Source organism: Gallus gallus, chromosome 7, assembly GCF_016699485.2.
Source record: "Gallus gallus isolate bGalGal1 chromosome 7, bGalGal1.mat.broiler.GRCg7b, whole genome shotgun sequence".
In the NCBI taxonomy this organism is placed as follows: Eukaryota; Metazoa; Chordata; class Aves; order Galliformes; family Phasianidae; genus Gallus; species Gallus gallus.
In genome coordinates this window covers 20,240,814-20,268,445 of record NC_052538.1, presented here as the reverse complement: position 1 = coordinate 20,268,445, position 27,632 = coordinate 20,240,814, and the positions used below count along the sequence as shown (strand labels likewise).

Sequence of the window (27,632 nt, the reverse complement as noted above, 5' to 3'; positions counted from 1 at the left end):
GATAGACATTTTCAGCCTTCATTTAAATAATACCTTTTTTTTTTTTTTACATTAATCAATTTTATTTCAAAGGAGAGGGGTTTAAAATGTTCTGTCATTTCTAAAATATTTTTTTATAAGAGCTATAGCACACATAAAAAGGAAAACCGTTCCATAAATGCTGTTAGCTTTGTATTAGAACTACACGTTATTTTTGAGGTGGTGATTTTCAAGAAAACCTGAGGATTTCAGAACAAGGGCTCATTTTGCTAACCATGTTAAATGCAGTGTATATAGAACAGCGTAATTCTGAGACCCACTAACAGCATTTTCAATTGTGATAAAAACTTATTAACATATTTGCCTCTTTAATGATTAACTGTCTTTGAATATTAAGAGATTTTTACAACATCTTATTCACACTGAGAATACTCTGAAAAAGGCTGAGCTTTTTCTTTATTTTATAAGTGAGGCTTCGTTTGATATGCATTCTGATTTTAAAAGAACCATAATATTTTAATCGATCTTACTGTAAAGATCATGATTATTATAAATGAGATACGGCCGTGCACATCAAGCCTGACTGGTAGATAGCAGGTCATGAGTCAGGAATTATATGAAGAGGGGAAGTAAAAACTAGAAAATTTTCCAACATGATTGTTTAAAGGAACAATTACATATACTGACACATGAATTCAAGACTTCAGCTGCATGTGCAGAGTTACCAGCCTTAATTTTATATTAATTTCCTTTCAACTAGCCTGGAAAAAATAGCATTTGCAATAAAAAAAATATTAAACCACTACATTATTAAGAAAAACATGCAATTTCATACTGAACTCTTCACATTCATGTAATGGATGACATTAAAAATCTTTGCAGAGAAACATATCTGATGAAAATGTTGATACAAACCTAGGCTGTGAAAACACTGGATAATGTCATTTGCCAAATGTTATTTTAATGTAGATAATTACTTATGTTAAATAATTTGAAAAACACACAAAGATAGCATCTGATGTTATACAAGCTTATTATTTTAGCATAGTTCCATTATCAGAATTACAAAAATCCTTTTGAACAGATATTTTTCCTATTAAGCCTCTACTCTCCCCAAACCAATACTGTTTTATTTATATGCATGCACACACACGCACACATACAACTATATTTACACCATTTCAATTGATATTTCCCTCCCTACTTACAGATGCAAAGATATACTGTTATCCTTTGGAAATCAAATATTTTTTCTAGACAGCATGCTTCTTTAATTAAACTGTATTCTTTACAGCGATCAAATATAATTAGCAGTAACAAGTATTTAATGAAAACAAACTGCTTCCCTTTGAAATCCCTCCAACATGCTGTACTTTAAGTCCATCACTTCCCTGAGATCATTGTATCATAACAACTACAAATAAGTATATGATTAAAAAATTGCCAGTTACTGACTCACTGCACACAAATCAAAATAGGTGAAGCAAACACTGGAGATCCTGCTCTGCATCATGTGCAAATTGCATCCTTTAAGATACTGCTTGCAGTAAACTAGTACGCACTTGCAGGTTCGATGTGCTATAGATTTGCCTTTTAACTATCCTATTTGATATCATTATGTACTAAGACATTACCCCAGTATCTTTGATTAATACTGAGTGAGATGAGAAGGAAGTGCGCTTGTACTGGACTCATTGACAGCGAGGTGCTATAGCAACTCTCCTGTAATTAATTGTGAGTGAAAGGGGGTTTGGTTTTTGCAGCCTCGTAAAACTTTTCCCACATGGCTGAACCCACGGTCAGGAGACGTTAGGCAACATTAACTGCCTGCACATTTCTGTAAGGCTCTGGAGGAAGCGGCTCGGCACTGGGGCTCCAATTCTGAAAACCTTGGGACACAAGACATCAGCGTCTACCTTTCATCTTAGCTGAGATTTGGAGAGGGTTCAGACCACAGAGGCTCCTTAATTCTCACTAATTCATTTGCTTTCCTGATTCACTTGGCTTGGGATAACCTGCGAATGATAATGAACCTGTAAGGGGAGCGCTTAGTCCCTTGCCTTTGAATGTGCTCGGCATGGATTGAGGGCTTTCTGTGAATCTTGCAAGAGGAAAAGAATCTTATTAGCACTGATTGCCAGTCATGAGGTTGCCTCTAAAAATTGCTCTTGTATTTTTAACTCTTGCTTGCATATAACAACCCCAGCCAAGGAGAGATGTGTTGTTTACACATTGAACACAGCATTGTTCTGAACATTTACTCATTTCTCTTTGTAATTTGATCTAATCATAACACGTTTGCTTTACGTATGTCATTACTATACCACTATGAACACTTCATCATTTTTCCCATGATTATTCTACAAGTTCATAACTAGCCAAGTCCTCATCTCTTCACCCCCAGCTAAACATCCTCTTTGCATAAATGTGTGCTCTCTAGAATAAAGGGTCTCATTTTCTTTTTTCCTTTTGTTATTAACCATTTCAGCAGAGAACAGCTAATACTGCTTTCCCTGTTACCAGCAGATTTCTAGCAGGTTTGAGGGTCAGTTGTGTTGGTTCTTATATTTGTTATAAAACCAATTGTGGTATGAATAAGAATTCAAGGCATGGTGAGAATATATGAAAATAAAACATGAAAAAATTGGGCTTATTCTTGCTTCTCTCAACCAAAGGAAAACTCGTATTAGCACTATTTATTTTCATTCTTTTTGTGTGAATTTAAGTAACTGTAAAGAAGCAGTGAGTTGAAACCCAGAAATCTTTGTTTGATTGACTGAAATGAGACCACCAAATGCCTTCTGGAAGCAGCCTTTGCTAGTGCATATTTTCAGAACTAAGGATTTAGAATCCAGTTCCTCATGTGTCCTCATCAATGTCAGACCAGAACTCAAATTCCTTATTGAACACCGGGAGATATCAGCCTTTAAGGCAGGCTCTGCTCTGATCCCCTTCTTGGAGACTGTAGCTGGCTTTTCTACCAAGCCTCTGAGAAAGAGCATTTACAGCTTTTTCAGATGGACAATCCATCTTTTCTGCAAAAACATTCTGCTGTGGTTCTAGCCTTTTAAATATGTAGTATGTATGCAGTTCTATAAAACTAGTGGTCTGGCTTTGGTATTTAGTAACAGGTTAAATCAAAGTCTGGTATCAGCCAAAGTGAGCATTATGCAACTTCCACACCTGGAACATCTATTCAGTAACCAGAAGTGAATGCTGCAGTGCACTAAGACAGTGAAAAATTATTTTACGCTATTTTTTTTCCTTGTGTACAGATGAGGGCGGCATGGCATTTGACAAAACAAAAAATTACTTCTGGCTTCAGATAATAAAATAATTTACTAGATTCCCCTTGAAATGAGTTTTATGCCTTTTCCGTCTAATTTGATGTTTCCTCAAAAAGAAACCTCCATGTGACAAAACATTACACCCACAGTTTCTTAAAAGAATTTGCCAAAAAAGAATAATTATGTGAGACTGCTACAACTCAAATTTGAACTGCAACTTTTTGTGTAGGAATATGAACTTCTATTACATTGATAGGCTTAATTCCTCTTCAGGGGGCATGAACAAGAGCTGATCAGCAAACAGGATTTATGTTGCATGGGAATTCTAACAGTTTGACATTTGCTTGTCAAATCATTAAACATTTCCATAGGACAGTTACCAAAAAAAAATCCCAACTTGCTTTGGAAATGTCACACAAAAATATCTACATTTTGCATCAAAATGTCAAAACAAAACATTGATTCAAGCTGCTATGTTTCAAAATGTCAATTTGGTATTTTTTTAATCAGTATTTTGGCTGTATCTGATGTGTAAATTCTATTTAGAAATTTTTTGAGAAAATTTCATTGAATTTTACTTTTGCATAGTAAAACAAAGGCTCAAAAGAGCCCCTATGTTTTTCAACAATAGTTTTTTGCTGGAACTGTCTGCACAGGTCTACTACAGACAATAGTACATGGAAAAATACTTTTTTATTAAAACTTCCTCACAGGTAGTTTTTGCCATTTTGCAAAAACTGCAAACAGTATTTGCAAATATTATTAGACAACAACAACAACCACAAAAACAACATTAGGAAGAAAAACAAAATGAAAAACTCTCACAGTTTACTGAATCTGTGGCCAACAGCACAGAAAAAGTCTTTCACTGTCATGTGCAAATTCCACCCTCATTACATTTGTAAATAAACCTAGGTAAAGAAAGACACTTCTTGTTCATGGCATGAACAAGATTTCAATGACTCCTTATTCATCTAAAGTACAGTAGGTCCCTGAGAGCCCACCTCAATACAGACAATCCTAAGGAGAATGTTTTGGAATAGCCGAAAAGAATATTCAGTGGAGAAATCAGATTCAAAGTGTATCCATATCCGAGGATCATGTTGCTTGTTTGATCACGGGCTATCAGAAGCCTCCCTACACTGGGTTTTTCACTTTTTGATTTTTCATCTGATGCCTTGTCCCCTAGTATAATCATAGAATCCTAGTATCGTTAAGGTTGGAAAAGACCTCTAAGATTATCTAGTCCAGCCATCAGCCCATCACCATTATGCCCACTAGCCATGTCCCCAAGTGCTATATTTACTCTTTTCTTGAAAACCTCCAGGGAAGGGGAATCCACCACCTCCTTGGGCAGCCTCTTCCAATATCTTGCCACTCTTACTGAAAAGAAAATTTTCCTGATATCCAACCTGAACCTCCCTGGTGTGTTTTAAAGCCATTACGTCTCATCTGAATTTCATGGCTTATGTATCCCAGCTGCATCTACCACATAGAACCTTGCAAACTGTGGGAATTACAAGGGGGGGGGGGGGGGGGTCATCTCAGTGCTATGTTACTGTCCAGTTGTTTTTGTGTTTGTCTTTGTTTTTTGCTGTTTTTTTTTTTTCCCCATTGGATTTTCTTGGATCTTTCTCTGCTGGGACAATTTATATTTCTAACCTCCTAGGCCCAATCTTGAGCCCATGAAAACCTCTGGGAATTGAAGACCAGGAGCTGGCCATCTCATGCTCTATTAATCAACAACTTACACCACATTTTCCTCTCCACCAGCTTTCACTCATAGCACTTCCAAAATTTCTGCACAATGCTAAGCAGTTTTACAGTAATAAAATACAGCTCTTAACTAATCTATTATCCCTCTATGTCTGAGAATGTGAGCAAAATCGGAATGTAGAACTCAGCCACATTTTTCAGCTCAACTTGCAAATTTGCTAGAGAAGAAATTATTTTCTCCTATAACATTCTGGTCAAAAAGCATCAATTGGCAAGTTATGCTCATTTACATATATTTTCTATTAAACTTTTCTATCATAAAAAATTGCCTTTATGATCCAGACACATAATTTATTATGCAATGCACCACCACCATCATCACACTGAATTGCATTTTACGTGTTTATACTAACAGGGAAGGTGATCAGCTTTAGCCTTCTTTTCATTATATGCATCATTCATCCTCCAGCACCAAGATCTCTGGATTCTGTAGCATATCCATCATTATCTAACTGTCAACTGTTTTCAGAGGTTCCACTGCTTTAAGCTCATTATTTCTTCAGATTGGTGAATCCACAGAGAATCTTTCTGCAACATACAGAATTCAGCATGGTACACAGCTGTATGTACAGATGAATGGTAGAGGTTTGTCCTTCACAGGCTCTTTGTACCTAGTTTTGCCCCAAAACTGCAGCGTGTAATGAGCAGCAAATGCATACTCATAGGACTAAAAATAATAAAAAGTTAAATGGCATTAAGAATAATAACAAAATATCTGCACCTTTGTATGGATGAGATGTTGTGAATAATTCTAGCTTACACATTGTCCAGTAGTTTGGTGTTATCATCGCCTTATACTGCAGGCTACATAGACAAAGAGCTGTGCTAAGATAAGGAATTTTTTTTTCTGTCTCTGTTTACCTTAGTGCATTTAATTTAATCAATAGCTGAATGGGGAAGAGGAGGAGAATTGGATGGTTCAAGAGACTGATAATGGGATATCGAACTTTTCATCTCTATATCATTGATTCAACATAGGAATTGACACACTGGATCAGAGCAGTGGTCCATCTTCTCAGATATCTCTCTGACAGTGGCCTGTACTAGATGTGCTTTGGGAAGAGGCATCAGAAACCCTCTAGTAAGCATATATGAAATAACCTGTCCATAGAAAAGGTTTTTTCCTAACTCTCTTATTTACAGCTTGCCTGATGTTCATGCTCAGGGTAATCTATATTTTTTCAAAAATCTTTTAAATTCTACATTTTGTGACATAGATGGTGCATTTACCTACGTATACATCTGTCTGCCTCTGCATGCAGTTGAAGTCTTGGCCACCAAGTTGCAATGAGATCCAGAGGAGAATTATGAATGGCAAAAATGTCTAATTTCATTGCAATTCTTCTTAGCTCATCATCTTTCTAAATAAATAACCTCTTCTGCAGTGTTTAACTTCTCTTTACTAACAATTATCACTAGCAGCCCATAAGTCATCTTCTGACTCAAAAAATAATTTAAAACTTTCAATCTGCCTTGAAATGAAGGGTTTTTGATGCTTCTAATTATTTTCATTTCATATCTATGCTTCATGTGTTTCTGCTGCATTCTCTTTGGGACAGGATAACCAGAACTGAATGTGCTACACTACTAGGTCAAGGCATATCGCTGAGGTACTTAATGACATTCTAAGATTTTTGCTATTGTTTCTCTTCCATTCCTTTTGCATTCTAAGTGTGCTTTCTTTTAACTCCATATGTAGTAGACTGTTTCATAGAACCATCTAGTATATGGCATAGGTCTTATCTTGAGTGACAACAGCAATGTATTTGGGTAGCACAAATTATTCCTTATGTTAGATTTGTCAAAACTTTATTGTTATCCTGACTATTCAACAGAATGTGTTAAATTTACATGAAGTTTCTATACTGCTTTTTTGAAAGTAAATTTTCTGAAATATTTGCGTTTCCTTCACTGTCTTTTTTTCTCATAAATATCCTACGCATTTTGCTTAACTAAAATACAGAAAAAAGAAACCAATATCAAACCTTGCTATGAAGTATGGAAATCCACCCACATGTATATATACATATTAACTTTCTGTAGGTTCACAATGTCTTTTCATAGTTTTTCATTATTTAAACAGCTTCTAATCCCTTCTTGTGTTCTCCTCCTGTGGCTATTTCATGGCAGCATTTTCCAAATATATATATATGTAAATATATATATTTCAGAAGCTCAGTTAAAATACATTGTTTGGTTAACATAACACATTCTGGGCTTTCTTTATGTCACTATGTTATGTGACACTTTCTGTCACACTGTTAATGTCACTATTATATAACACTAAAATCACTGTGTTATCATTCCAGTGCTAATTTTAATTTAGCCATAGTTCCAATTTCCAGGAACTTTCCTAAAGCCTTAAAAATCAGCCTCAGCCCTTGCTACTTGATTGACAACAGCTTCATTTATTGGGACATTGTGTATATCCAAGAGCATCTCAGCCACTTTTTTCTTAAATACCTTTCCCAGTTTTGGATGTCCTATCCCTCAGAAAAAAAAAAAAAAAAAAAAAAAAAGGGAAAAAAAAAAAAAGGCAAAGGCAGTTGTCTTTGCTGGCATAAGTGAAATAGCTAATGCTCTTGACTCCAGTCAATTCAAAATACAAACTAAAAACTGAACTGATGACCTTGTTAGTAGCCCTAGCAAAGACATTACATACATGCAGTAAGAACAAAATGACTAACTCTTTCACCATGGTGAAGACTGTTGTCTTTTGATAGTAGAATTAAGTAGCTTTGGTATCATGCTAAGCAAAACCTTTCAGCTTTTTCCTTCTAAGTTCAATGCCTAAATGAGTGAGAAGAAGTGCTGAGTCCACCCAGATTTTAAATATTCTTAACAAGAAGCACAATGGTGTGACACTAAGTATATTAGCTAGGCTGCAGGTGAGGGGTTTTTAATGTCACTCTAAGACCAGATAAAAATTATTTTTGTTTGTTTCTTTTGCAAAACAAAGCCCTCTAATCCAGCACCTACCGGGGTTGTTCATCTCTGCCTATGTGAACCTGAAGACCACCTAGAAACAGCAGCTTCAGATGTGCACAAGTCTCCACCTTCATTCTCTTCTGCAGATTTAGCTGGACTGAAGTGTTCAGAGTGAAACTGCCAGCTGGAAGAAAAAAGTCGGCTTAGTCACACTCAAGATTTGCATCACTTCAAAGACATTGAGGATCAAGGAGGCCCACACCCTGTGCCCAGCTGAGGAGAGATGAAGAAACTAACAGCGTGGGATGCTTCTCAAGAGCACGTCCCCCTCTCCCTGCACCCACCCAGCGTTCCCATTGCACATGGGCACCAGGCACAGCTTTGGGCACATGAAATTCTGCTTTACTTCTCTGCTCACATCCCTCATAGGCATGTTCAGATAAGCTGAAGATCTACCCCATAGCAAGGGAAACATACATTATTCTCAACATTACTCGTGCCATCAGTATTTTCAGGTTAATTTGTAAAAAAATATGACTTGAAAGCCTAAGACTGAGTTTCAAATGAGACAGTTAATTCAAGGCTTGGTTTAATAAACCTAATTTATTATGTGAGATAACAGAGTTCTGCAATCAGCTGCACAGCTTCATGGCTGAAGTTAGTAATTCCTGTGAATAATGCTGCTAAAAGTACTATGCAGTCAGTCTGCAGCAGTCAGACGTGGTGCCTCGACAGCAGCTATCTGCCGTTATTGCTAAGATGCAGAAAAACCAAGAGGACGAGTCATCTCAGCTGTAAGTAACTGAGTTGCAGGGGCACAGCTGGAGCATCACAGCTCCCTACTCTTGCACAGCCTTTCCTATAGCTGCAGCAGCATGCCACTATTGAGGGCTAAAGATGAAGAAGTTTTGTAACTTGCTGCTGTTGTGCTTGCAACAAAGCATACTCTTATCTTTAGCATTTCTGAGTCTTTTTGGTGTCTATGTTTAAAGCATAAATGTAGCACTCCTGGATGTCACCCTCAGTACATGAAAGTGTACAATGTTGTAATAAACAGTATAAAGCACTGCAATTACAGTGAATGTGCTGGCAATGCCAGAACCAAGGCCAGGTAAATGAGTTTAGCCAGAGGGTACTTCTGGGAGTGCAGGAAAATGCTTAATTCCAATAGAATAAATAGAAGACTGAAAGGAGGAAAAAAAAAATAGAAAAGAAAGAGTTATTTAAGTGAATAGCAGTAGAGTTTTCTCATGCACGAGGGCATAAAATGACACTGCAGGAGTCAGTAATTTTTCTCCTTCAGATGAGAAGTTGCAAAGCTGGCCGAGCACAATTTGTGAATGATTTACCTACAATGCATAAGGTATAAGATACTGCTTTTAAGTCAGATGCACCAGTAATCCTTTCTCCTGTAGTAGCTTCCCTGTCTCCTGTTCTACATCTCACACTGCTGTGATTATGCAGATTATAATCCATTTAGAAGCATCTGGTATTGCAGTCAAACTTACAGTCAGAATGCTGGGACAAGTGCAACAACTTTGTAGGAAGATGTATATGGGCTTTGCTCTCATTTCTACTTCAACCAACATTGCCAGCCACAGGTATAAAAATCTGGGAGGGTGAATTGCTACAACATCGATCAGCCACAGAAGAAAGTAGTTAGAATCTGAAATTAGAAAAAAAATCCCCTAAGAGAATGCATGATACCTGCATCTTCAGTTGCATCTTCATTACAATCATAGGCAAGTACACGCCTGTCAGACTCACAGCCAGGGCTGTCTGTAGCACGCAGTACCTGGAGGAAGGCATCCATGCAGCACAGGGCGTTTGATGAGGAACACAGCAGCATGCGGGACCTGCTGCTCAGAGCCTGCTGGCACGCCTGCCCCACAGCACTGCCAAGCAGATGGGGACAGCAGCCAGGGCAGCGATTCTGTGTGGAAGGTGGCTTCTTTGTAACACTTCCACTTCAAGCAACTTCTTGTCAGCAGTCAAAGTTTCAGGTTCATGGAGTTGTGGCCTCCTGAAACTTGCTGCAGGAGTGACATAGCTGTTAGTTTATCTGGCTGGCTTTAATAAATGGATGCGATACTATAGGGCTTGCTAAGAGACTCTGACTCTCTGTGCACAGCAGAATGGTTGGGTTAGCGGAATTTCATACTGATTTTCCATTGCTCTGGTGAGATAAAATGAACTTGGAAAAATCTAGAAGACATGACCACCTTTTTTTTTTCTTTTTTTTTTTCTGAGTTTGCTAATATCACAGTGTGCTGCTGTCCTTCATAACAAACACTTGCTAATATTCAAACTACAGCAAAAAATCATAGTACTTTCTATTTCATTCATATTTGGATATGAAAAAATGCCTTGGACATTCTCCAGCCTGAGCTGCACAGAAGAAAAGGACTTTTCAGCACATTCTTTGACAGTAAATCTTCGTCTTATCCTTCCAGGTGAGAAAGTATTTTTGTTTTTTTTTCATGTTTTTAATCATAGTGCAGACCTCTCAGCTGACAGCCACTCCTTTATTCATGAGCCTTTGTATGGCTTAAGGATGATATAACCTCTTAATAACCTTAATCAGGTTATTTTTTATTGTGTTTTAATTCATTATAATCCCAGTAAGTCCGTGAAAACCTGTGGAATTAAAATTTGTTTCTTTAATGACTTATCTTTAAAACATTAGTTACAAACGGCATTAACTTATTATTTGTCGAGAAAGAAACACATACATTGGTAAGAAAAAACTTTACAATGTTAGATCCAGAGGTTTTATTTAAGGGGAACAAAGCAAAATCCATAAGGGGTTGCCCTTTCTCCTTAGTTTGAACTCACAAGGTAATGCTAATTTGTCACTAACTCTTCAAGTTACTACTTTATAGCTACTCCGACAACATCTTTTGGCAACATCTAAGATATCCTGCTGCGTACAATTAATCAGTATGCTGCTTGGCAAGTAAGTTGTACTACAGCTCCCAGTATGTACATCACAGTATTGGTGTTGAGTATTCAACTGCTGGTCAGTGAGGTTGCAATGTAAACGCAGTGGTCAGTTCTCCCCTATGGTTTGGGTCAAATGTAAGAGGCCAAAAAAAAAAAAAAAAAAAAAAAAAAAAAAAAAGCCCCAAAGAAAACAAATTTGTGAAAGAAAAATCTCAAAAAAAAAAAAAAAAAGTCCCAAAAATTAAGAGTCCTTATGTGTATGTATATGCAGCCAGTTACTGAGCTCCTTGCTGGCACCTCACACTAATTAGTTCATGATCATCAGCCAGAACCCAAGACTCAGATCAGAATATAAAAGGGACTTTGTTTGAGGGAGAGATTATGTGTTTATGTGTGATAATGTGTTGTTCGTTTTTCTCAATTCTTGAGCTATGGCTCATCAGGTAGCACTGTCTGATAGATTCAGGAATATGTTCATGATCGACCATATGCAAGAGGGACAGCATCTATCACCTATACAGAATATAATACTATGTTTTAGTTCTGGATTTGTTTTATTGTAAAATTAGCAACTCTTCATAGAGGATGTTTCTCTGAGACATAACAAACTGCTATTCTACAAATTCAAACTAGAAGTTCTTTTTGCATTGGCACTGGAGCCACACAAGCGCTCTAAGAACACCAACTGAGCAGACAAGTCTTAAACCTCAAGAAATTCACTGCACTGATTTTTACATTCCTGACAGCACTTACCAATCCCATGTGATTCAGACATAGTTCCTACTTTCAACAACTCTCCCAATTAAGCCCAAAATTCAGAAAGCACCACTTCAAGAGACAAAGGACCAAGACAAGCAAGAGGAAAGTGAAAGAAAGCAGCAAGGAGTAGAAGAAAGGCAAGAAGATTTTATAGCTAGATTCTACACACTTAGAGAAAAAAAATGTACACTTAATACTCTGCTTCTGTCACTTTCCTCTGAAGTATTGACTACTGTCAGAGACAGGAAATTGAGCCAGATGAGGCTTAATCTAATATGGTTACTCCTGTAATCCTATTTCCATGGAGATCTGTTATTTCACTGAAGGCAGCAGAACTAACAGATTCTGTTATTTGATAATTGTGGATCTGTTTTTAAGGATCTAACTGCAATAAATTGTCTACTTGCCCTTCCTCAGATAACAGGCCAAATTCTTCCCACAGGTCTTTGGAGTCAATGTGAGACATAGATGTGCTGTTAGGACAGACCTGCACACTGGTGCCCGCATTCCCTACAAGTCAGCCTGTACTGTGCATTTCTGTTTTTCCTGTAGGAAAGGAATTTTAATTTTTAAGCTCATGACAGTCTGTGCTTCAAACAATGCATTCTCAAACCAGTAGTTAGTTCTAGTGTTTGTTTTCTGAATTTAAATTCTGAATTTAAACTACTTCCAAAGAAGTGATATAGACCAATTAAAAGTATAGAGTTAAAAAAAAAAAAAAAAAAGGAAAAGGGGGGAAAAAAAGGAGAGAGAGAGAAAAGGGAGAAAAAGAAAAGGAGAAAAAAAAAAGAAGAAAAGGGAAAAGGAAAAGAAAAAAGGAAAAAAAAGGAAAAGGGAGAGGAGGGGAGGGGAGGGGGGGGAGGGGAGGAGAGGAGAGGAGAGGAGAGGAGAGGAGAGGAGGAGAAAAGAAAAAGGAAAAAAAAGTGAAAAAAAACAATGAGAAAAAAGAGGGAAAAAACAGAATAGGAATGGTGTGGACATTTACCTGTAAAGCAGTAGAAAACAACACTCTAAACAATAAAATGCAAGTTTATATGATCAGTTTCCCTATAATCTGTAGTCCTCAGGTTTCCAAACACAGGCTTTTTCTGTTTCTGCCTGGTTGCAAACACTTCAGCAGCCACCCCTGACAAAGTACATCACAGCTATGTAAGAGCATGGTGAAGACCCACAGGCAGGTGCGCAGCACAGCTGCTCCAGAGGAGATGGAGTACCTGCATCCCTCTGCTTTGGGTCTCAGCTCTGTGGATATAATTCTCATTTGCTCATGTGCTCTTACCAGTTATGGGGCAGTTAAAAAAAACAATGAATATGGTTAAACATGTATTATTAACTTGTTGTTAAGCAATAACAGCTAATGGGAGGACATTTCCTAGCAGTTAATGATTGACCAGAGGAGATGACTGGGGACCTTAAAACAGTCAGCCATTAAATGTGGAGCAATACCCTTGCTTTTACCCACTGTTGCTACTTGCATTTCCCCCCTCTGTTTACAGCTCCAGATTTCTGCACTCCATTAATGTGAATTTCAGTTTCTTTACTTAGCTATGTACATATTCCCAGCCCTTTGTAACTGGCACATAAAATCTTCATTCATAATAATCTAAGAGATATCCAATAAATTATGCTTGGATTGCTGATTAAATGAAGATTATTATGAAATATTAAAATGAAGATTTTATTCACATTTTAGCGGTCACAGATGAAAAAACTACAAAGATCAGTGTAATCCATTTATTAGTTTATGGAAAAGTCCTACAGGGAGTGTCACAATTCCCTATGCTATCCCTGAGTGCATTTTGCATTAGAACCTCTGATTTAGCTGAAAGATGTAAAAAAAAATCACACACTGCCAGATCCCTTCTGGCTACGCATCTGAGAAGGCTCAGGAGCATAAGGTCGACACACAGCAACTCACACTCACAAAATGAGCCCAGAATCACCTGTTTCAGATGTTAGTATGCAAAAATTTTCCAGGTCTGGAGCTTTCGACCAAATCACACCACTTGGGTGATCTGCTTTCCCTCTCCCTTCCTCTTCCTCCCCCTCCTCCCATTACCTGCCAGGCATACAAAAACTGTGGAAGCTAACGGGCAGCAAACTACAAACAGGCAGCAAACTATTTCATGGAAGCATGTTTTAAGTGAAGTAGTTGTCTATCCTATTCAAAGAGTCTCATAATATATCTGAATTTTTCTTGTTTGAACAAAATTTTTTGTAATAAAAAAGGAAAAGAAGAAGTAAAGTTATTGAAATCTCAAAACACAATGTTTAGTCCCTTCCAGATGGGAGCAATTTGTAGAGCAGAAAGAGCCTAATTCCAGGGAGGAGGATGAAATTATTTTTGCACATTTTAGAATTCTTGCAGAGTAAGTTGACTCAGATTTTGCCCCAAGCTATATAATGTTATTGGGATACTTATTGACTAAGATCAATTTAAAAGTAGATTTCTCTGATCATAATCACATGAAGGAACTCTTTTGGGTAACTGTACGTGCAACTTGGGCTACCTGATGGTGCAGTTCTCACTCAAGGGGACAGCCAGCACTGTGCTACTTGTGAGCCTTTGCAGTCAAACGCCCGTCACATTCGTAACTTCACTTTGCCTGCTTTTGTTTCGAGACTGAATATCTCTGTTTCAGTCATGTCTTTAAGGCACAGGAAGAGTCAGGCCTTCCTTGTGGTAGGTGCTTTTCAGAGAGATTGCTCCCCGCTGCCTCAGTGAAAAGAGTTTACGTGTGGGATGAGTGGGTCCACCTCCTACTCACGGCCTCTGTCCTCCCGCTGGCCTTCAGCTCTGCCGCTCCTTCTTTCCTATTCTGTTCTCGACCTCTTCTCACAATTGCCCATCTCCCTCTGTGGATGGTCTCTCTGCTGTTCTCTCTTTCACCTAGTATGGGTTTTGATTTGCCACGGGAAAAAAAAAAAAAGACCCGAAGAAATAACGTTGGCTTTGAGCTCTACATTTATGCTTCCTGAACAGAAACTCTGCCTGCATGAAAATCAAATAGGGAAGAGAATAAAACATGGTGATTTTGAGACCAGATTTTCCCCTGATTCCCAGAGAAGCCCAGAAGTCAGAAAGTCACTGTCAGCTCCCTGTTTCTGTGTTTCAGCCTTATTTTCAGCACAGGTTAGAGCTTTATGCCACCACTCTTGGCTCTTATTCTGTCTTTCCTGGAGTGGGAAGCATGTGGGAATGCATGACAGAGCTTAAGCTCCTGCAATCCTGAGGTGGTGAATACTATTACAAATTAGAGCAGCCTGAAAGTGCTCCAGCTTCTGCCTAAGGACAGCCCCAAACCTCCTTACAATCTGCGCAGGCTGATCTCAGCAAGGTTCTGCAAGACCCCAGGTTTTCTCTCGGGAGGCTCACAGGGTGTTATAAGAGGGCAGAGCTCGGCTCGGCGCGGCTAAGTAGTGTCAAAGTGAGACCATCCGATGATAAACACAACGTGAGCTGAAGTCAGAGGCAGCAGCAGACTCTGCCTCTCAAACCACGACAATGTTCCTGTTTGGCTACAACTACGTGATCTCATTTACAGAGCTGCAAACTAACAATACAGTATGAAAATGCAAAGCATTGTGCTAACTGGGAGTGTGGCAGTGTCCTCCTTTGGTACATTTGTCTTAAAATTAGGGGATAGTTCTTTTGTCTGTGAATAATAAACACTTTGAGCTCAAATTAATTCAAATATTTATTTCTCCCCTATCTCACTTGGTAAAATAATAGAGATATTCTAGGCTATCTCATCTTGCCCATTAATGTTGTGTATATAAATAAGCCAGGTTATCTTTTCCTTGTGAGTAATGTTTTATCTAGCAGTCTCTTGTCTAGTGGTTCAGTACCCCACCACTCTAAATTAGGATACTTTATCTTAAGGCTTCATAATCTTACGAGACTATAATTGGAAAGTTTATAAAAAAAAATCCTGCTTTGTAAGCTTGGCAGCTGAGATAGAAAGAGGGAATGAGAAGGGCTACAGCAGAATTACACCATCACTGCTAGCCTGACTCCGCTTGACAGAGCCGTTTAATATTTTGACAAGACAAAATATAAAGCAGCATTTTATTCTGTAGAGACTTCACTAGACACAAGCATGGAAGTGCTTGTGATCAATAAAGTTTGCGGTGGAGAGTGATTTATTTACAGCAGGGTATTATGTAGAGAAAGAGCTGTGATATTTCCACAGGCTTTGACGGCATAATGGGCCCCTCTCAATCCTTACATGGAAGGGTTAGATTGTCATGGTTGCTCAGGCAGTATTCAAAACGTTATCTGATCAGCCTTAAAGACTTCAGAACGAGACAGATGATTAGTTACCCTAAACGATCCTCATCATGCAGAAATTGATGATTTAATATAGTCAATGACAGACGATTCCATTTGTACTAGATAAAGTGTCTGCGGTTTGTATCAATCATAATAGAGTTATTATTGAGCATAAAAGAAAAGCATGTTTAATATCATTAATTCCAGATATGTCGCTTTCCACATCTGGCATTCATCCATAGAGCAGAACCACTCCAGGCTATCATTTCTGCCTGTGTGCTGGTGACTCCAGTGTTTTTTGTAATTTCAAAATGTTTTTCAGCACCTCCAGCTAGGTGCAATAACAGTTTACAGATTACCTATGTCATCACATTTTGACAAACTTCTCAATCTGATGTGACCTTCATCTTTAGCCATCTGCTTGCCTTTGTTTCTGCCTTTTTTTTTTTTTTTTTTTATAAACCTCTGCAGCTTAAAGCTGTAGTGGTTTGTTCCATATTCCTCTAGGTCAACATTTCACCTGTGTAAATCCAGAAACACAGACTGAAATGTACTGACAGTAACCTGGGTTCAAGTCTCAGGGTAGTTGATTGTGGTAAAAATGTCCTATGTGTTTGCTGTCATCACTTATAGCAATTTTTTTTTAATTGCTAAGGGTTACCAAAATCCTCCCCCCCCCAAAAAAAAATAAAAATTAAAAATTAAAAAATCAGTATTTGGAGAATATCCTTTGCAAAAACGGCCCTTCCTCATGGTCTGTCTTTTACATTCCCAGAAAATGTAGGGCAGAATCTGGATGTTTCCATAACCAAATAATAAATACCTTTAAGTGAATGAGAAGAACCCATGCAGTTTAAACCCCTGCATGTGCCATTTGTTAATTTGGCGTGGAGCACAGGCCCTCACCAGAGAATCCAAACACATGTGCTACTGCTCTCTGGTTGATATAGACTGAATTCCTGGAAAAGCATTGCATCTATTTGCAGATTTTTTTTGTCCCTGTTTTCCTGAATCCCAAGTAAAACTTCAAATGAGGAAAGAGGTGCCTATGGGATTTTGTTTCTTTCCTTATTCTGATGCATGATTGTATGGTTTTAAGAGATAAATGCTCAAAACCAGAAAATAAAAGGATTATGACTGAGCTTGTTTTTTAAACACAGAGCCCAAGATTTCTTGCTATATTGTTCAATATTGTTCAAATCAGAACATTGGCGAGGCATTCTTTTACGTGTAGTCGTAGGGGCCTACTCTCTATTTTTCCCTGCTTACATGAGTGTTTTATACCAGTGGGGAGAGCAATCCAAATGAGTTGGCTGCCTGCCAGTTCAAACAGCAGGAAGTTTACTGATGCTGGAAGCTTTATTTATTTTGTGTTTTATTTTGGAAGGAGGAGTAAAGAAGGCTAATAACGTTTCAGGGGCAAAGAGTGAGTTGTTGTCCTGCACTTCAGGCTCTGCTATCAACCAAGCATTGCAACATCTCCTATACTGCAAGTTCAATTTAAAGATCAAATCCGCCATTACCTCCTCTTCTCCTACTGTCACTCCTCCTCCAATGGAACAGACAAGGAAACTAAATCATCTGAGTAACTACTACCATATAAACATCTACTGCAATCAGGGGAGGGAAAGAAGCAGTAACTACTTTGTAGACCCCACTTAACTCAGTGCAAAATAATAGGTTCTCTGCATACCTTTTTTCCATATGTTACTTGGAAAAATTAAATAAATAGATAAACAGAAATTACACCAGATTTGAAAAGATCTTTGTCATTAAAACCAGCTAAATATCAGATGTGTACAGATGCAGTTTATGCTTTACAGAAGGGGTAACGCAAACCCTAGAAAACCTTTCCTTCAGAGTATCCAAATGCCATAAGCTGCCCTGAGGGACTGAGAATAAGCAGGAACATCCTTGCAAGCTGTTATTGGCAGAAGACATGCTCCACCAGCCTTATCGTTAGCAACAGCAAATCTCAGGGACCTCAGGTAAAGGCCTCCAGCCACAGCTGAGGTTGCTTGAGTGACCAAAGCAGTTCTACATATGAAACCACCACAAGCAGCTGGTCTTAAGGCAAATCACTCTCTTGGCTCCAGTTTCTACTTATACGTGAAATGGTCTCAGTTTTGTTGGCCACTTAAAAAAAGGAAAAAAAAAAAAAAAAAAAAGAGCTATCAAGGAGGATACAAGGAGCAAACATTACCTTATTTTGGTCACTACTTTTCACATTAAAAACACTTTAATTGTTGAGGGAAAAAAAAAGGTGAAAACATAAGTATTCAATACAGGAAGCTATAAATATAAAATATTGATGCTGGATATAGCATATGGCTTAAAGCAGTAGTCATCAATCATCACAGTAACTCAGGTTCACATGACAGCTGAATCTGTCTGAACAGAGTAACAGGTGCCTGATTCCTCGGTAGCATTAAACCCTTAACACAGTTATTTTGTTCTGCATGTATGTATTGCATGTATACCCATATATGCATTTGTGTGCATGTACATGTGCAAGGGTAAATGGGAAGATGTCCCACCAGTGAGTTAAAAAAATAACAGAAAATATGTTTTCCATTCTTCAGGCTAGTCTTGACAGGAAACAAGAAACTACTTTCCTCTAACTGTGCCCACTGGAAACTACCACCAAGTCACAGGACACCTACCTTTTGTCTGCTCATCTCTAGTATGAGATGTGGGAGAAAATATCTGGCTTCACAGGTATCAGACGACATCAGTGTGCTTGCATCATACTCTCTCTAAGTTGTCCCATGGCAAATCTATCTAGCATCTTTTGAGAGAAAGAAAAAACAACACCGAAAACCTGAAAGGAAAAGAGTATTCAAATTATTTTTTTTGCATATTAAAACATTTGGTTAAAGTAACTGGCTACCGGTAAAAGAAAAGATAAGCTCTGAAGGAAGATCTAGGAAGAGATGCAAAAATGGGATACACTGGATTACAGCAGTGAATATATGGGTAGAGAGATTTAAAGAGTGAATTATTGTCTGAATAAGATTTCCAGTCTTGGAAATTAAAAGGTTCAGAGAAAGCTCTTGAAATCAAAAATATGAGAGGGTACTGACAGTACCATATAAAATGCAGAAGGTGAAATTGTCTGTATTGTTAGGAGATAAAAAGAAGAGTAATGACTTCTTTAAGTGAGGTGTAGATAAGAAGCTATAATATAAACTGAAGAGCTGGCCAAGAAGAGATACAGCCAGTGGTCATTCTGTCCTTTGGTGTGTATATCTGGTACTCTCCACCCAAGCCGGACATGGCTTGCCCAAGGAAAGGCAGGTCTTGGACCCTGGGGAGGGCGTAGAGATCCAGTCTTCTTCACCACCCATTCCCATTCAGACCATAATAGCAGCAGCATGGACACGACGTGCAGCTGTTTGCAGTCACAGCCAGTCCCTCTGGACCCCAGTGCTCATCAGCAACCTTACATTTCCCTGAACCACAATGAAAACTAAAAGTAATCAGAAGCTTAAAATAAGGGAGAACAGTAATAATGGAAATTGTTATGTAATACTGACAGGGGCTGAGGACAGTATGGGAAAGTGTGAAGAAGGCATGTGGCAGCTTTACCTTTGGGTTGATACCAGCAGAACATCTCCAGCAGGCATGCAGGTGAGCTGTGCAGCCCTATGTCGTGGTGCAGCTGGATTCCTCAGGCTGTCAGAGCCCAGCTTTGCTGTCTACGCAATTTTGCAAAAAATCTGTTTTCTGGCTAATTTTGGAAGCCAGCTGTGATTTACATCTCCCTGTCCAGCAGCAGGATTTTCTCACGAGAATCAGTCTCTTCAAGTTCAGGACTGCCTCTAAAATCTCAAGATGTTTGGTTAAAGTGACATTTCAGCCACTTCCCTTCAGCAAAAGTGACACTGAACACAATAGCAAAAGAACTGAGAGAGGGCCATATGTAGACAGGCAAGAAAATCAGACTCAAGAGCCAGTGCTGTGTGGAACCACTTAAAGTCAAGACATATTATTTTATTATTTCTCGCCTTTCAAGCAAATACCTATCTTTTGTGTCCACTCTTTAGGGTCACATGGAGGAGTGAAACCTTGGAGACCGGAAGGAAAGAGAAAATAACAGACTTTGCCATAGTGGCCGCGATCCTGAGTGGTTCCTCCTATTTTTTTTTCCCCCAATATTATGAATTAGCTTCTTGTGCAAGAATTCAGCTTTAAAAAAAGCATACTGAATTCCTTTTCTAATTTATCAGTCAGCTTTGCTTCAAACCACTGTTAATCACTTACATTTGTGTTTTTACAAAGCTGAAACAAGCATTTGTAAATGTGTTGTGGGGCACATAGTTGTACATCTTACATACTTAACACATATATATTTTACTATATACACAGTTACATCCATAGTATATTCATCAATAAGAAACTGCACTGAAGTTCAATTCAACCTTGTGGTCAACACCACCCAGCAATTTTTTTTTTTTCAATACAGGTCATGCATTCAGTCATGCATTCAGTTCTATCAAAATGATGCAGTTGATCTGATTGCTAGTAACAAAAGTAATTAACTTCAGTTCAGGTTTGCTATAATTGCACTGCTACTAACTTCACAGACTCCAGAAAAATATAGGAGTATGGTTGTGGGGAGATCACTGCACTACAGCCGCAGTAAGCACCAGCTCATGTCTTTGGGGCCTCCCCAGGGCTTTTGTACTGGCATATGATCACCCCATCATCTTATAAACAGTCTGTATTTGCATCCCTGCAGTTTAATGCTATTTTTCCTTTTCTTAGTATGCTGTTTGGCTGCTGCTCCACCCGCAGCATCACACAAGGCCAAGGGCCTCCCTCCCCATCACATGGATTTGCACAGCTTCCCCAGGCCCTTGGCTTTCCTTCTTCACACCTCCCCTAAGCATTTCCTTGTCTGCAATCTGTACCTTTTCCACTATCAGATATCCTGCTCTGCTCTTCTAATCTGCACATTTCTGATAGCTTTTTTGCTTTTAAGTGCTAAAACCATAGGTTCCTCTTCCTTTTGTTCTCTCACTTGCTGCTCAGTAATGAATAAGTGGGCTCAGAAGGACCATCACAGGGAACAAACCTACAGTGAACAGGGCAGAGATGGAAAGAAATTAAGGTTTAAGAGGACCTGAATGATGCTATTGGTGATAGCACACATTGAATTGGCTGGCTCAAGCTTTCCAGGTACCTCTGGAAGCATGGATTTGCACTGGAGTGAATCTCAGGCTTTCTTAGTCTGACATTCTCAACATGTGGAAAATCGCCTGTACTTAAAACAACTTGCAGAGAAATCTGCTCATATCAAGAAAATGTAAACAAAGATGATTGATTCAGAGTCTGAATACTCAGGTGGGAGACACTCCTACTGGCAAATTATCTCTCTGAGGATGTAGATATACAATTCCTGGCTTGGCCCAGTCTGCTGGGTCTCACACACAAGGATTAGTGAAAGCAAATTCTGTTAATAGTGCTCATACGCCTGGCCTGCATAGTCCTGGGTTCCAGCACACTCCAGTATCCCAGTGAGCTGAACATCATAGCTTTGATGGGATTTTCACCAGCATGCTGTCCTAAAATCACAACGGAGAACTCAAACCTCATCTCCTATGATGCCTTTAAGCCAGTGTGATATGCATGTGTTCTTTATCAGATGGACCAAAAAGCTCAATTAAAAAATACAGAAGATTCCAATTCAGAGTGTTAGTCGCCCTTTCCCTTCATACGATAAGATTTTTTCCACATAAAAATGCACTGCAGTATGTATTAAAGTCAAGGTTGTGAAAAATCAAAACACCTTTGATCAAACTTGTTGGAAATTAAAGAATACGAACCTTAGCAACCCATTTTATATAAACAGATAATAAAGTACAAATGAATAGATTAACTGTTACCCCACTTTGCATCACGCACATGCACACCTACAGTGCAGTAATATACATTACTGAATAATAAATCACACTTTGATCCAAGTAACCCAAAGCATTTTACAAACACTAATTAAAACTTGAAATTTCTCTGTCAGGTACTTAAATAGCAATGTACATAATTTGTAGGTGGAAAAAGCAAGCCAAGGGGAAGGTAAATTGACTCAGGATCAGAGGAGGAATCTGAAAAACCAGTAAGATTTTATGACAGTCTGTATCCCACTTTATGCAAACTAAGGGAATGTGTCCTTCCTGAATCTAAAGAACCTGAATGTTAACATAACTCTGAGAAGGTTTTCCAGAAAATTACTAGTCAGAGCTCATTTAATTAATATAAATTCTAAGCATTTGTTTTTAAACTCTTACATAGGCTTTATTGCTCCACCATTTCCTGATATCTCAGGACTCTTGATGGAAAAAGGCTCGTAATAGGAACCAGCTCAGCACCACCTCAGTACAGCAGCACATGTTCTCCCACAGTGACCACTAATTGGTCCTCCATGGCAGGTGCTGCTGCCTGCAGGAATTTGCATTGCATTGCGAAGAAGCACAGAAACGAAAAACTAATTACAGAGCAGCTAAGGAGAGAGAATGTTGCCACAAGCAAAGTGTGATCCCTCAACAGCCCGGCCTCTCCCCAGGCTCTCTTGTGCATTGCATGATGGCAGCAGGGCCAGCAGGGCCCACCGCCCCACCTCTGGGTGCACAGGCAGCACTGATGGGCTCACCCATCCTCCTCCATCCTATCTGTGGAGTTAACGTTTTGCCTAACTGAAACTATATCAGTTCTCATGAAATGATCCGAACTGCAAAATAACCGAACTAAAGTTAAAAAAAAATGGCCATCCTTATTTTTGAATTCTTTTTCTGCCTACGAGCAGGGCTTGTTCCTCAGCACCAAGCGAGGAGAAGGGACAGGAGGAGGGAGGCAGCTCTATAGGTGTGGAGGAGCGGTCCCTCAGATAGGGTTTTCTGCTAGAATTGTTCATAAAACTTGCAGAGCACTGGGGGCAGCTTGATGACATTCCTGGGGTATTTAACATTATTGATCTTTTTTGACAAATGAGTAATGTAACACGCTCATTACCATTAATCATCCTTTTTCTAATTCAGGTAAACAAGGGGTTGTTTGGCTCACGCTCAGCTAATATCTGTTTTTGTAATTATTTTTACAAGGATCCTGTTTGATGAAATTCAAATCTGTATTTATTTGGAAAAAAAAAATATTGACGCCCTTTTCATTTTAGCCAAGTATTCCATAAAGGATCAACTTTCCTAATCACGCTATTAGAAAAACAAAAAAATAAACATGCTATTATGCCTTAGAACTACATTTTAATTCTAGTTCTGCTGTTTTTGGCTCCGCTAGCATGGAATTCAACAGCAAGCTTCACAATGAGGCCAGGCAGAGAACAATCACATTCCCATCCTCTCGCTTGCCTCCGGCAGCTGGGTTTTTATTAGGCGAAGTTAAAAACCCCATATGTTCCCACCGCCCAGTGCTCGTGGGCTGCCCAGTGCTTGCTGCTCCCAGAGGAGCCTGCTTCCCTCCCCAGGCACTTGCAGTGGTGTGAGACAAGGGGATGCACAGCAGCCAGCTGTGGCACCAGCTCCTGCCTTGCTCCCAGCAGAGAGGAGCATCCCAGTCCCTCAAAGCATCCTCTTTGCCTGGTGTGTCAGCTGCCCTGAAGGGAAAAGTCACAAAAATATTGCTATTTTCTCAACATATCCTTCCTGGTGTTTCCAGCCTAGCTCCACCTTGAGCCCTGTGCCCTGCTGCCCACAGCCATAGTGTCACAGCACCAGCAACACTTCCCATACACCCAGCTTTCTGCTGTTTGCAGCCACATCTTCCAAGAAAGAACGAAGGTGATATTTTCCCCATTACTGTATTAGTACTCCAATGCTGTTCTGAGTGTACTGTCCTGACAAGCTCATCAAAGAACAATTTAAATACAGATGTGAAAGCACATTTATTTATCCTAATAAACATACCAGTAACACTTCTGCTGTGATGCCTCTGTTTCCTGAAAACCAACACACCCTGAAATAGCATTGAAAGGACCAATTGCGTGAAAGTTTTTAGAAAACAGTATGTATTGAAGATCCAGAAAGTCACACTAATAGCAATCCTCTACAGCACATGACTCCGTAGAGGATAAAAGGTATGAAAAATGCTCACTTTTGTTTTAAAAATACAGTATGAAGTATTTAGCATGTTATCTAAAGAACGGAGCAGAGGTAAAGATGAGATCTTTAAGGAATGAAAGGGAACTATACTAGTAACGTGCGCCATTAGGTAACTCAGAACACATATTTCAATTTTCCCATAGAGCCTTAGTTCCCAATAATCACAATAGGCAGTCCTAAGAAGGGTTTTTGTTAAATGGTTCAACAAAACACCCTTATGCCTTTGAATGCAACAACAACAAAAAATTATTACTGGCAACAGTGGCATACTTAGACTTTCTGAGAATGCATGAAGAGTAAAAGAGTGGTTGGCAAAAAGTGAATTTTAAAATTAATGTACTCATTACTAACATAAAATCTGTTCAGTTACCTAGCACTAATACAAAATCCCAATCGTGATGGAACCACTATGAGAAAAAATCTACAGTAAACATAAACTCAGTTAACTAAGATGTATAGTAATGAATACAAGCCTGACATCATTTTCCAGTAGAAGGATCTTTAGGGAGCATGACAAAGGTCTCCCCACTGCCCAACTCCTCTCAGCTTTCTGATTTTTACACACACAGACATTGATATCAGAATGAGAAAAAGCTGCTAGCTTCTACCTCTTGGTCCCTTGAACATCTGGTGGCTGGTTCAGAGAGAAAGTTTAGAAGTGAATCATTTCAGAGGAAAAAAAACAAAAACAAACAAACAAACAAACAAAAAACCTAACAGGTGAAATGGATCAGCTAGTCAAGAGAGAGAATTGGGGTTTTACCATGCTTCAGGTGCTTCCTACAAGATCACGTTGGGGGGAGGGGGGGCTGGAGACCATGAATTGAACATTAAGCTACAAAGAGAATGATTGAGTATAAATCATTTAAAAAGGGAAACAGGTCTAGAAGAGCTTGACATAGCAAATAGTCAGAGTGCTGATAGGGAGAGGTGCAGAGACACTGCCGCTGATACCTGAGTGGGTGTGTGCAGGAAGACTGGAAGAGATGGGGGCCAACAAGCTCCCTTTGCGTGCCTGCAATTATATCAGGACAAACATGTTTCATGGAGGCAAAGACTGGAAAAAAACTTTACATCATGAAACTACCTTCAGAGAATGCTGCCAGAATGTGTCAGCAATTAGGGTCACTTTGGTCCTTGGGTGCAGATGTGTGGTTTTCAAGCACAGTGCTCTGGCCATAGTTTCACTTGTCCCACTTTTCAGACACAGAACAATAAGGAAGAAAGAAGTTTTCTTCTTACACCTGTGTTATAACCCTCCGCTAATTAACCAACTACTGAATCACTCCCATCATTCTTTTTAATAACACCTAGTATTACCATCACGTACCTTTGCCATTATTAATGCCCATGACTGTATACAGGTAAATAATTGCTACCAATCATAATCACTTCCTTGCATAATCATCCTCTACAGACCTTAATTTTATTTGTAACACCTTTCTGTCTTTCCATGAATGAAAGGAATTTATAAATCGCATAAAGCAATAGGTGAAATTCAGATACATGGCAGCACTGTTAAAATATTCCCTGATTGTCTTAGGTTACCTGCTGGCTCTATTACTACCTTTCAAAAATCAGAAATCAAAGACCAGGGAAACGTTCTCAGCTTTGTAGTGTTTGTAGTGGGCTCCTTTGCAGCTTCAGAGAAGCTGCAACATTTTAGCAGTTCCTATCACTGACCTTACCTGTATTTTTGCAGTTTCAGCTTGAAGTTTGCTTGCTTTGATATAAATCATTGCAGTGCTGCATCACCACGGAGCAAAATCACACAACACTGTAACAGAGGAAGCTGATAACCTGGGCCATGGCTGATTATTATTCTTTGCCTCGGTAGAGGAAGATACCTTGAAACTCAAAACTCCCCGGCACAGGATCCTCAGGCTCTGAATAGCTTATCAAGTTATTGTTTTTAAGGTAACGTGATGACAGGAAAACCTACAGCAGGCTGAAATCCCTGTTGTGCATACCTCTTGCATGACATGATACTGAATGTAATCATGAAAGGGATAATTTGTTCTTTACACACAAATTTTGGTTCTGATGCCATAGATAAGGTTAACATGAACCCCAGCTAACTCAGCATGCCTAGTTTAAAGGAGCTGATGCCAAGCTATTTAGTGGAGTACAAAACCATAGTGCAGATAGTTATGTCCTAATTGGACCATTTAGATGGCTTGCAGATATTCTTTGGTCTTAAGAATGGGTTCAGATTTGCATTGATAAATGCAGTGTAGAAAAAGGTCAGTGTCAGATTTACATATGAGCATACAGAAAGCGAACACTTGCTCCTGGAAAAGTGACTTGGGAGGGAGAGGGTGAGAATAGGCTTGAACCAGCTGAAACTGGTTGAACTGGGTCGAGGTATTCTCCTGCTCTTATTCTTTCTGTGTTTAATGTATCTGAGAAAATAGTTTCAGAGTTATTTAGAAAGTAACCTGTAGAGATTTCCATGGTCCTGTCTAAATTCCTTTGTGCTCGTTTTCCTTATAGGGTGCTGTTCAGCAGTGCATGGTGAATTCAACAGTTTACAGGCTATTTCTTTAATATTTCTGGAGAAGGAACTTCAAAAGAAAAACAGGATCATGTGCCTGACATGTTTCCAGAGTTGCAGAGTACAACTCTTTTTGGTATTACTGTAGTTACAGCAGCCAGACTCCCCAGCACAAGTCTTGCTTATATTAATTTGCAATAATGATTTGCAGCTTTTTTTCAGATTTGTTTTTCCAAGCAGACCTCTTGAAAGTAACATCACAACCCAAATCCCTTTCTGCAAGGAAATTTAAACAAGAAAATAAAGAATAAAGGAGGATTTCTTATGCATATTTTTTTATACCCCTTAAACTTACAACATCGACTGCTGACTGCTGACAAGTGGAGAAACTACCTGTCCCTCAAGTTAATACAAGAGCCCAAGTTTTGTCTATTGTAACTCAGTATTCAAATAGCAGATTTTTTCCTCCTCACATTATAATTCTCAGATGTGTTACTCAGTGAAGAGAGAAAACTGGATGCATTGTGTCTCGTGGGAAAAAAAGCAAAACCTGGTGTAAAGCAAAGATGGGTGATAAAGGTTCAAGGTAGCAAAGAAACACTTACCCATTTCCATTATTTCCCCTTTATTAGTTTATATTTGTACCCATGGAGGCCTGTGTCCAGGTCATAGATTGGTGAGCCACTGGGTCTGGCATCACAGGAGTCAGGGAATAAGGAGACAGACCATCTTATGCAAAAGAGTGAGTACAGGAAAGCTGCAGTGCTTCAAATACTGAAATGACAAAAAAAGTAAAGTCAGTTTTTGAGTCAAATTCCAAATCCTACCCTTGTGAATGCACTTCCCCCTACACCAAAAAAACACAACCCAACACCTTAAAATATGTGAAAGGAGAGTGGTTAGAAATATTGGTATAAGAAAACTATTCCAGCAATTGCCTGAGATTCATGGAAATACAACATTGAAATGAGAAGTGGGAGACTCAGTTTAGACAAGTGCAGATTCCCACACGAATGTCACTACCAGGTAGGTGAAAACCCTAGGTCTCCAAGCAGATACAGCAAGCATCAAAAGCCCAAGCT

At 39.0% G+C, this 27,632-nt stretch overlaps 1 long non-coding RNA gene across 1 annotated transcript in view; it reads right to left on the bottom strand.

Moving 5' to 3' along the window:
• LOC107053831 overlaps positions 1–27,632 on the bottom strand; it is a 63,876-nt gene that overhangs the window by 21,111 nt on the left and 15,133 nt on the right. The window contains exons 5-8 of the long non-coding RNA XR_006939839.1: positions 19,534–27,324; positions 18,609–18,766; positions 12,658–14,562; positions 8,022–10,607 (exon numbers count right to left, since the gene is read on the bottom strand). This is a non-coding gene — a long non-coding RNA (uncharacterized LOC107053831). The remainder of the gene's footprint in view (positions 1–8,021; positions 10,608–12,657; positions 14,563–18,608; positions 18,767–19,533; positions 27,325–27,632) is intronic.